Source organism: Gymnodraco acuticeps, unplaced genomic scaffold, assembly GCF_902827175.1.
Source record: "Gymnodraco acuticeps unplaced genomic scaffold, fGymAcu1.1, whole genome shotgun sequence".
NCBI lineage: Eukaryota > Metazoa > Chordata > Actinopteri > Perciformes > Bathydraconidae > Gymnodraco > Gymnodraco acuticeps.
This window is the reverse complement of record NW_022990054.1, coordinates 1,446,023-1,458,101: the sequence shown is the minus strand read 5'-3', so window position 1 is coordinate 1,458,101 and position 12,079 is coordinate 1,446,023. Positions and strand designations below refer to the sequence as shown.

The following is a 12,079-nucleotide window of genomic DNA, read 5'->3' as shown; positions in this document are numbered from 1 at the left end:
TTCCTGCGGAGCACAGCGCGAGCAGGCTCCCGTGAGCGGGAGCGCGCTCGTTCACTACAGACTTTCGCGCCACCTACATTCGCCAAAATGTTTTTAATACCAGCGGTAACCGGACAAGCGCCGGGCAAAAACGATCTTCAAATAAAAGAAAGTCACCAGAGGAGTTAAAGGAGAGTGACAGGGAGTATGAGAAGAAGAGGGAGAGAAAGTTTCAGCCAGCTTGATCGATGGAGTTGGCTTCTAGTGGTGCAGTGATGCATCCTAAAACCCTTTTATAATTTTCGAATCATAAATCTATCGATTAGATTTAGGATTTGAAAATTATAAAAGTAGGGTGTGGAGATTATCCGGCTAAACAAAACGTGCATTTATCAAACAGGTTCGTTTTCCACAGACCTTATTTCCAGCTATTTTCCAAAACCCGGTGGAGAAATCCTATTGCTTTTTGTCGAGGGAACCAGCAGCTTACTTCCGGGTTTTAGGATGCGTCACTGCACCTCTCAATATGATGCCAATATAAACAAGGTCTTCTGTCGGCTCTGTACATCAATGCCGACCTATGCTGACAAGTAAGTGAAGAGTAGAACATATAAAGGTATATTCGCTATAGGGAAATGTCCCAGCAGTTTAGGAGAATGAAGGTTCTAATCTATTACATAGCCATTACATTTCTAACTCCTGATAATGACAGGAAGGCAGAAAGCACATTATACTAATAATAATACTCATAATAATAGCAGACATTTTTTAACAATGACCACAATATAATAATTTTAATTTTAATGATTAATGTTGTAGTAATGTAGTTTGTGCATAAATTACTATTGCAACAAATGTGTTAATTTTCTTCATGATTAGTCGATTTTTTTTTAACGAATGCTCCGGGCCAGTGGAATTTTACCCTTAATGTCTACCCCTGTTTGAGGTATGAGGTGATGAGGGAAAGTGCAGAGCCTGAAACTCCAAGTTCTTGGAGAGTGCGAAGGAGGATCTGATGATTCACTGTGTCGAATGCAGCAGACAGGTCCAAAAGGATGATGACAGAGGAGAGGGAGGCTGCTTTAGCCGTGTGCAGTTCCTCAGTGACAGCAAGGAGGGCAGTTTCTGTGGAGTGACCTGCCTTGAAACCAGACTGGTGCGGATCCAGAAGGTTGTTCTGATGGAGATAACAGGAGAGTTGTTTAAAGACAGCGCGTTCAAGTGTTTTAGACAGGAACGGGAGGAGAGAGACAGGCCTGTAGTTTATAACATCAGACGGGTTGAGAGTGGGTTTCTTTAGGAGAGGGTTTACTCTTGCCTCCTTGAGACTGTTTGGAAAGTGACCAGAAGTTAGAGAAGTGTTGATGAAATGGGTGAGAAACGGTAGAATATCAGGAGCGATAGTCTGAAGGAGGTTTGAAGGGATAGGGTCCAGCAACACATCCTCACTCCCAGGTCGGCCTATGTTGACGTTATGTCAAGTCCCCTGTCGGCTTTAGCGTCCATTTTCAACGCAAGGGGGGGCCCTTAGCGTCCATTTTCAGCTTTCCGGGATGTCCATATGCTTCTATGGACGCTCATGGAAGCACGGCGTTCGTTTGTGTCGGCTGCCCTTAAAGGCAATGTGAGCGTCCATTCTCATTGGATAACGGAGAATTGTACACCCGGAAGTAAGTATTCCCCTTACTGTCGATTGATTTTACAGTGATATCTGCACTACTCATCGACTAAAAAACACCAGATTATCCTTGTTAATTACACAACATTGATTGGTTTAAATTGTGTGCAATGCTTTTGTATTTTTCCCCTTCGATTCGGAGAAACAAATATTTTTTCGGAGTAAAGGATGGCAGAAGACACTACACTACCCAGAATCCCCAGCTATCGTTTGGACTACACCATGTGTTCTGTTTGACAAACCCCGTGATAGTCCTCAAGCTCTGTGATTGGAGAGTGTGCTCCGAGGGTTACGCCGAGCCTCGAACAGCACTTGAAATGGGATGGAATCACGGCAGACTGTCCAAAACTGGATTTGAACGGGTCCACCGCGTCCCCCCCCCCCCCCCCCCCCCCCCGTCCCCAGAACTACACATGCTGGCTATTCTGTTTCGCAACAATACACATGATTATAGCATGAGGGGCTAAAAAACAAAATAAAACACCAGCGATACTTGGCTCAATCAAAGTAGGATTTGCCTCCCTCATGACTCCAGCAGGACTCCTTTGTCTTTGTCAGTCTTTGGGCCCTTCTCACTTTGGTTAAATGGAATCCTTGCTTCCCTCACTTACGTCATTTCCCTGTGACTAGTCCCTCCCACCAGGGAAGCATGGAGAGACGCAAGGAAACCACGAGAAGCAGGGAAATGAGTTTTAAGAGCAATAGGACGTCCTTTCCTCTGGAGCGTCACGTAAAGCGACGTCCGTTTGTGCGCTGCACAGCTGATCGTCTAACAGCAGCTCTGTCCCCGTTATTTCCACACACACCATACACATTTACTGACACAAACATTTGTATCATCTGTTGTAGACCCAAATAAATTAAATAAAAACTCATTCTCAAAAAAGATAAACGCCATTCTTAAAATGTATAAACGAACAATAGTTTGATTAATATTGATTAGAGTGCACAATAGAAATAAAATAATTGAGAGAAGAAAAAGAGATATGTATAAAACCCAGTTAGATTAACATTCATTGGACTGCACACTTTGTTTGTTTGTTTGGATATGTAGCAAATTAACATTTTAAATAGCACTTAATGACTGACTGAATGGAAATGACAATAAATGAAAATGTAAAACGAAAAAAGCGATCATGAAAATGTTTCCAAAACATGAATAAAATGATTTTTGACCACTTTGTTGTTCAGATATATCACATATTTGTAACTAAATGATACATTAATTGAAACAAAACATGGTATAGACTGAGGAGTGACTCCCGTGAGGTTCATGTATTTTCTTCACTCCGCTGGGAAACTGCTCTCATGTCAAGAAGCATCAGATCAGTGCATGCACTGCATCGTCCAATCAGTGAGCGATACACAGTAAGGGGGCGGCGCGAGTGTCTGAGGATTTCATCGGAGGATGGTCTGGTGGTTCCTCGGTTATAGCTCCTCCATTATCGCTCCTCGCTCCTCCGGCAAAAATAAGGCCATTGGGACGCTACTCAAGATGGCGCAGACAAATCAACTTCCGGTGAGACCGAGACCGAGGAGCGAGGAAATGAAAAATAAGAGAAGTGAAACGCAGCCTTTGACTCCAGCAGGACTCCTTTGTCTTTGTCAGTCTTCGTCTGACGCTCCAGGAAAGTGCTACCTAAAATGGACACCTGATTGCTGAGTTCTCACATCTGTGGGGCCACGTCCCTTTAATTAGTTAACTCTCTGCAGCTGGTGGCCCTCAAAAGGAAATCTAGACTGGCTCCCTCCTGAGTTGTTATTGTCTTTTCAGTGGCCCAATGGTTTTACAATTACATTAAACCCTAAGTTATAAAGTTATGAGTTTAACCCTTAATACAGTTACACCTACTCAATAAAGCTCTTAGTATTCTACAAATGTTTAAATCAAAGTTAACCATAGCAGTCAGTTACTTCAGTTTTGAGGTTTCAGTCAAATTACTTGTCCCAAGTTTCTGCCTGACAGATACTGTAGCGGTTTTGAGATTTAAAATCACAATTTCAGTCAGATCAACTACAGAGCATTTATACAGAGTACACACACTGAAACAGAGAAGTCTAAAAACAGAATGTTACTCACACAATTCTAGAAGTCACCAGTTGTTATCCTGTCAAAATTGAGTTGCACACTCAAATAACACAAACTGAAGCAGAAATATTCAAGTGTTGTAAAATATTTCCTCATTCAAGTTCCTATTTGGAAAACCATTTCATCATTAATCTATTGAATTAGTTATATAAATGCAACATAATAAAAAGGCAGAAGAATGATCTGAGATTCTCTTTCGCCATTAGTTTCTTTCTATTCAGGCTAAAGTTTCAGCTCAAACTCCTTCAACCTTATTGTGTCGTAGCCGAGCAGTGAGGAAGAGGAAGGTGACGTAGGTTGGTGCCTTGATTTGGAACTGGCAGCCGGACCCTGGCAGTCCCCTGGTCTCTGTATAGAAATGGAGTTTGTGTGAGCCAGCACAGTGACGTCAGGCTGGAGAGGGGTTTCAACCTCTCTGTGTGTGTTTGGCAGCTCCTTACCGGACCCCACTCACTCTCTGGAGGAGCAGCAGACCGCTCAGAGACAACGCCCAGACAGAGGCCTCTTTAACCTGAGAGCCATCACTGATGTCATACAGGGCTGCAGCCAGGGTGGCAGGAATGAGCGAGGTCGAGAATTTGATATCTTTATCCCATTGAATGCATGAGAGCCTTACTGCATTTATTCGAATCATAACTTCATATCATTTATTTAAAATGTTCCAGTTGCTTCCTGTCACATAACATTATTAATGGTATTTTTTAAAAGGCCTAGAGCTGCTTAGCACCTCACTCTCATTGTTTTATTTTTAATGGCCAAGACCAGGGGTGTCCAAACTTTTTTCACAGAGGGCCACATACAGAACAAATATACGAAGGGCTGGGTCACTCACTAGAGGTATATTGCCTCATAAGTTCAGTTATAAGTTAGCCAAATCAATCAAATGTATATGCTTGTGAGTGTTGGCAGCTCATCCCTTAAAACAGAAGCCTCAGATTTATTATAATAAGGAGAAATATGAAGGGTGTATATCAAGCTTGTTATGTAAATAAGTCATTAGGCTTTTTTCTTATCAACTAAGATGTGTTTGAAAATGTTTCCAACTTGAATTGACTGAATTTATTTGAAAAGTGTTCTTATTAACACATCAATTCTACTGTGTAATATATGTTTACATTTATATTTAAGAAGTACAATATAAGACAAGCACAAGTTTAATTTGTGGGCCATATTCCATTATACTTTTACAATCTGCTGAGGGCCGATTCAAAATGGTCCGCGGGCCGTAGTTTGGACACCCCTGGTCTAGACAGAGCCAATAAAATAAATTACACTGTCTTTTTGGCAGCATTATATGCACAGTGGCAAGTTATTGGTTTAGGATTAAATCAATTCTATGTTTTTCTGAAATATATTAGAATGCATTTATGTGTTATTTACTCAATCGTCCATAGTGGAATTCTTCAGGGAAGAAAAGACGAGGCCGTGATAGAAGTTGTAGACTAGATTCAAACTTAGGGCTTTGTAATGTTATGCATGTTAACAAACCATTAGGACACCTAAGGGAACTTGAAGTAGGATTTGAGATAGTTGCATGATTGGGCTCTCACACCCACCTCAGACTCAAAGTGCCTGTGGGAAAATTATACACTGCGATATATAGGACGGACACATCTGCTGACATGGAATGTGGCCTTGTACACCACGCCTTGTAAAACAACTGTATTTGGGCTAAAACTGTGAACCCTTGAGGAAAAGATAAACATAGACTTTTATATCGAGGAAAGCGTTTGTGATTTAGAGAGAAAGGATGACTTTTGAGTGAACTGATTATTGAGTTAAAATCCCTTCAACACACCAAACACTAATATGCTCCTGGGGCAGAATGAATTCACAAGAAAGGGAGCGAGCATGACATCTAGTGCCCATTTGTTGCATTACTAACACTGGAAAAATTGGGTCAAAGCAAGTTGGAAGATGTTGAATAAACAGCACTTTAAACAAAAACAAAAATAAACTAATGTTCTATCTGATCTATAGATTTCTAATCTATAAAAGACTAACCACAGCTAAAGTCAGTTAGTGGCTACAGAGCATGCAGCATAAGGTCAGTGGCCAATTAAAGTGGATCTAGTGGCGAAATCTGAAGCAGACTTCTTACAAAATCAACTTCTCTTTGTTTGCCTGCTTGGTCAGGCTCTCAAACAGACCTTTGTCATCTGTAAGACACCAAATACAAAGAGACAAAGAAGAAGTGAAGAAAAGGAAGACAATTCAGCCAAAAACATGCATGTTATACTATTATTGGTATTTAGTTCAAGTTAGCATTAGAAAGAGTCTCAATTTCATTTTCAACTATCTTCTTTAGTAGCAAGCCCATTACATTTTTATTTCAATCTATATTCTTAAGGATTTATCAGAGGGGTTTGTTCATATATCAGGCTTAGCCTGGGGCTGGGATGCTTTGCCTGGGGGTTCTGGGTAAAACACGAGTGAACTAGGAGATATGGAAAAAGGAAGGTGAGTTTAAAGATGACATGATCATTTTAATGGCTGTGGTGATAATACAATGATGGTGATTACTAGTCTTCCCTCTATCTTACTTTGCACAGTTTCTTCAATGTTTCCAGAGATGATTCTGATGATGCCACTTTATAAATAATAATAAATATTGTACTTATAATTAGCTCTCACCTACAGGTTCTCCAGCGTGCACCTCCTCTGTCTCCAGAGGGTCGCTCATTCCCTCTACCTTCACGGCCCTGAAGCGGTACTGGTAGGTTATCTGGAAAGATGGTGGCCCTGCTGTCTACTTCACCAACAGGGTCCAGGAATTCTTACCAGCCACGCTCCGTTCAATCACAAAGCTGGTCACTTGCTTACCTCCATTGTACCGCAGGGTTTTCCACCTCATCTTGTTACACTTTCTTGATAGTTCAAGAAACTTCACTTTCCCTTGAGGAGACTTAGGATGGTGTGTGGAATCTTTTTCAATGAGAAAATGCTTTTAAGGAATACGTTAGCCATAAAATTAGCATTTGTATATCAAGTACTCATCCCGTATAACCTCCAATTCTTGAAAAAAAATTCGTTTTTTTGCTATTTTTAGCCTCTAAAATAAAATAAATGATTGGGACAAACATTCCCTAGCCCGACACAATTTATGCTTAAGTATTTTGATAGTGTTTTACGATGGTTAAACATGGCCCTCATATATTTTAATTCATAAAGGATTTCCTCTTTTTCTTAAAATGTGATTACAGTAAACGTATGTGAGAATTACAAAGAATTCAAGTTTACGAGGGATGAAAAATGTATATACAAATAGTCCTTTTGTGAGTAAAATATTTAAAATCTGCGTTGAATGAAACTTTTTGTTTGTCAAACATGTATTTTCACCTACCAATCACATTGAGTTGCAGGTTAGCCACTGCACTGCTACAGTCGCTCTTTAGACAGAGCATAATTGCTCCACTGTCTTCTCGCACACATCTAGTAAACAGCAAGAGTTAGAGCAGAAGTTTAATTATATTTGAATTTGTGTGTGACCTTTTGAAAAGATCATTAAATATCTGAGTGGATGACGCCTCACCCACCTGCTGAGCACCAGCATGGTGCCGTCAGCCGTCCTCTCCACCTCAGTCCTCTCATCCTCCATGACCTCCGCACCTTCCTTGTACCAGGTGACCTTGGGAGGGGGTTTGCCCTTAAAGAGGATCTTAATAGAGGCGGTCTGGCCTGCCTTCAAAGTCACAGGTTGAGCTTCCAACAAGTCCAGCACAGAGGAATCAATTTCCGGAGGATCTGGAAAATAGGGTCATTAAAGATTGTGAAACCATTATATGTTTCAATTGTAAATGTAGGTTTATTGCCTTTCAGTATAGGTATAGCATTAGTCTGAAGGATTTGAAAATGACTGACTTTAGCGACTCCTAGTGGTAGTATCAAAAAATATACTCAATTGATGTATTAAACACTTTGTATGTTTCCCCCATCGCTTCTCGGCCTTTTGGCTAAGATCAAGTGTAGTATCTGTTCTTTACATGATTAATTGGAAATGGGGGACCCTGATGTAAACAAGACGAAAGTCTTTCTCTGGTCTGCATCCCCTTAACAATTGTATGTTTTGAGCTGTACTGTACTGTACCCAATATACAAGCTGTTAATAAACTTTTCAATCAATCAATCAATGTGAATACATACTCAAATACAACATTGTAATACAAACCTGCAATAGTGGGTACAGCCTCGCTCTCAGCCCCCTTGGCTCTGAAAGTGTATTTGCCCTCATTGCCCCTTTCACACCAGCGCTTTTTCAGCTCCGGCTCGGAGCTGGAGCCTGAAAAGCGCTGTTTTTTCCTGTTCACACCGCAGCGGTGCCGGCTCTTAGCTCCGGAATCGGGTTCACTTCCAGCTCCAAAAAATTGTCGGTCTAGAGGCAAGAGCTTCGGAGCTAAGAGGTGGCGTCGCTTACGTCTCTCTTACGTCGAGGCGTGCAGGAAACTAAACCCTCCTCCCCTGAACATGGGTCGACTGTCATGCCTGCCTACAAGCAGTAGTGCTTATAAACAGGGGTGCACATAACTTTTTTGCCCTGGTTCTCAAAGGAGCACCTGGAGATGTTGCTTGGTGCTCATCCTTAAAATGAAATAAACCGTAACTTTTGAGGGGGTCTTGACTTTATTTGCCAGACACACGGCACTGAACACACATGCAGAGGTGAACACAGAACACACATGCAGAGGTGAACACAAGACAACATTAGCACGACCAGTAATCCTACAAGCTGTCATCACCAGTGCTTGAATTGGAATGAAAAAGGTGCCAGTACTCTAAAATCAGCAACTTTTTCAAGTCAATTTTATATATACAGCCCACAAACAAGAATTTGGCTACTATAATGCTGGTGGGTTTGTCTCTTTACTACTGTATATTTTAGAAAGGTTCACTGTACTTAACATTTTTTATCATAGGCAGCGGATATGGCTAAAGCTCAGTAAGGTCAATATTAACTGAAAATATAGCAATCAAAGTCTAGATCTTCTGCTGAAGACACATGAAGCAGAGACCTTTCAGGTGAGAGCCCCTCTGGTGGTGTTCAACATTAATGACAAGGAAACAAAGCTCTGGTCAGAAGCATTTTTATAAAAAGCTTTAACAAAATTAAGTATTTCTGTACATTTTGAATGCAATCTAACTTTCCAACTCAGAAAACGAAAAACGAAAAAGTGCCAAAAGTCTTCTCACATGGCTGAGCTGCTTTGCAATATACTTCACCACTGAAGAATACAAATATGTATAAAGTAAACTATGATGCAATCTAACTTTCCAACTCAGAAAAATGATAAAGAGCATGAACAAAGAACATGTAAAAATAAATGCAAAATTTGCACAATCTAAAATGAGAAACTGTAACTGCAAGTAACAAAGTCTGAGCCATGGTAAAGAGTTACATTGAACACCAAGCTGATCAGATAACTCCCTGGTTGGTCTGAAGTCCTTCTATCTCCAGGATCTGTACAAATTGGCACATTATGCCAAAAGTCTTCTCACTGGGTGAGCTGCTTTGCAATATACTTCATATTGTTAGAAAAGGCTCCAGAAGGCCTTGGGGACATCAGTATCAGGGGCTGGAGCTGGACAGGCTCTTTCATCAGCACTTCTCCTTCCCTTTGCCAGCCAGGACCTCACATACTGTTCCGGATTGAACTGTCCTAGTGATGGTCCATTACATTTAATGAAAACCAGGCTGGACAGTCGGCTGACAGAGAGAGCATTCCTTTTTGCAGTAAGGATATCGTTCATGCAGCTGAATGCCCGCTCACACTCACTAGTGGAGACAGCGATGGTTCGGACTGCTTTCAGTAGAGGCTCCATGGCAGCAGGTGTACGGGATGCCCTGGTTTCCTTGTATTCGCGAAAGCCCTGAACAGTCTCTCTTCTGTCCACTTTCAGCACTTCGCACAAACGTAGCACCTCTACGTCCCCATACTGTACGTCTAACTCCTCTTCAGGCCAACTTCCAGGATGGATAACTTTCATGTCCTGGATTAGCTGATTGTCCCGGGCCTCCCGGCCATGTAATGGGATTTCTCTTGTGCTGACATGAGAGGAGGTTGTGGAAGTCATTCTGTGTCTCAGATTCTCTACCATACTGCGGAAAAACTGACCTGCATGAATCTGTACAAGCCTGCCATTCTCACGCAGGGCAACACCCTTGAAGGACTTCTCAGCTAGAGCTGTATGAACTGTAGTCATGTGTGGGCCAGGCATGGTGACCATGGATTCAAAAACTCGTATTTCTCGAGTTAAGAGCCTATCTGCTGTAGGCAGTGTCATCTCTCTTTTTTGGAGTTGCCGAGAGAGGTCGCTGAGCTCTGTGAGCGCATCGTACATCAGTCCCAGATTGCTGACAAAACGTTGCAGATGTGAGCACATCATCCAGGCCCTTGTACTTTGCTCTGTCTCTGGAATCCCTGCTCGTGTCGTTTGCAGCATTTGTGAAGTGATCATGAAGCACTCGGTAGTTTTCCCAGACTGCTCTGACGCTCCTTTCACTTGAAGCCACCCAGCAGATGGACAAAACACGCCCTATCACCAGGAGACGCTGTCCGACTGCTTGCGCACACTGCGCTAACTGCCTCTGATTTTTGGGGGAGGCATGGAACAAGGAATAGAGTTTGTCAAAAAAGATCTGGAAATGATTGAGCCCTGAGACCTCCTTGACCACATCCCCAACTGCCAGCTCTAGACGATGATTGGAGCAGTGCCACACAAACAGGCTTGGGAATTTACTACACAACTAGGTAGCAACGCCTGTTCTCTTCCCTAGCATGACTGAAGCCCCATCACATGCAAAAGAAACGAAACACTGACCTAAAAAGTCCTCGTTAAAATCTCTTCCAAGACACTCCATTAACGCCTTTGTGATGTCATCAGCCGTTGTTCCATCCAACTCGATCAGCTCCCAAAAAAACGTTTCGGGCTCAGCATCAGCTAATGCTGAGCGTAGACACACAACAAGCACCGTTTTACTACTAATAGTGGTAGATTCATCGACCAAAACACAGAGTTTTCTTTGGTTTTCTGTAATGTCTTTTGCCATTTTTTTCTTCAGCTCATGAGCTATGTGGTCGATGATTTCACCACAGGTTTTATTGGAGTGCAAAACCCTGCCCACGTTCAGCCCATTCAGTTTCTGTACATTCAAATCAATTGGCATGTTTGTGAATGGCCGGCTATGTTTGCCAATTTTATATGCCGTTCGAAAAACTCTGATAGTGGTGTCTAATTCAGATTTATGCATAGACTGCACTTGATGTTGAATAGTTTCACGTGAAGCAGATGTAAGGATGTCAGCAGCTTTTACATGGGCTTGTGATTCTTTATGTTCTTTGATTTTTTTTCTCAGGCTAGCTTGTTGTTTGCCCTTGTCAACACCGAAATGAGACACTGCACACTCACCCCATTCAGTTGACAGTTTCAGTCCTTGTCCAGTGTGTATTCCCAAAGATTTGACATCTCTGCATATCCGACATCCTAGCTTCTTATCTTTAAGAAGGAGCCATGCATTGGTCTTGCAAAAAGATTGCACCTGGTCCGTTGTCCAGCAGTCAGGTGCATCGCTTTGCCCGGTGTTGGTGGTGGCAGTTGCGCCAGCAGCAGCTAACGTTAGAGGCTCTGGAGGAGGCGGCGGAGCTAGTGCTAATGCTAATGCACTAGAACTTGGAGCAGGAGGATCAACCAAAGAAAGCTCCCCATCAGACACAATTTCCAACACAGGCACAGCATTCTCTGTATTTGAAGTTTCTTCCGGCGACAACCGCTGTCTTTTTGCACTTTTATTAATCCAAGCTAACATTTTAGAAATGCTAATTTGTGACGTGACTTGCTTTCCTTCTCTCGGGGGCGTGCCTGCTCTGTTCTATCACTCTACATAGCCACCCACCCGCAGTTGCACTGCATAAACACAACACAACACACGTGCATCTAGGTATGTCAATTGTAAAGCATTAAAACATGGTTTTACTAACAGTTTTCAGTATGTTGTTACTTCGGCATTATTATTATTATTATTTTGAAACGTGTATTACTATTAAATCACGGTCAAATAGGTTAATTTTGACATAGTCGTTTCCACCACAGTATTTACATGGAGAAGATAAGCCCCGCCCCCTCTCCAGCACGTTCTGTTTGAATGACAGGAGTAAACAGCTGACAGCCGCTGTGAAACTCCAGCGGTTAGAGCGATGAGAATGTCCGTTCGGCACCTCATGACGCATCTACTGAGTACCGGGCGGCTGTATATATATATATGGATGTATAATAAGAACGGCGGGAGAGTGTTGAGTACTGGCACGGTGCATGAGTACCGGAGTACCGCCAGCATGCCG

The 12,079-nt window shown here is 42.2% G+C and overlaps 1 pseudogene; it reads left to right on the top strand.

The window, feature by feature from the left end:
- The first annotated feature begins 7,679 nt into the window (after window positions 1–7,679).
- LOC117545941 lies at window positions 7,680–7,797 on the top strand (annotated as a pseudogene).
- Window positions 7,798–12,079: the final 4,282 nt, after the last annotated feature.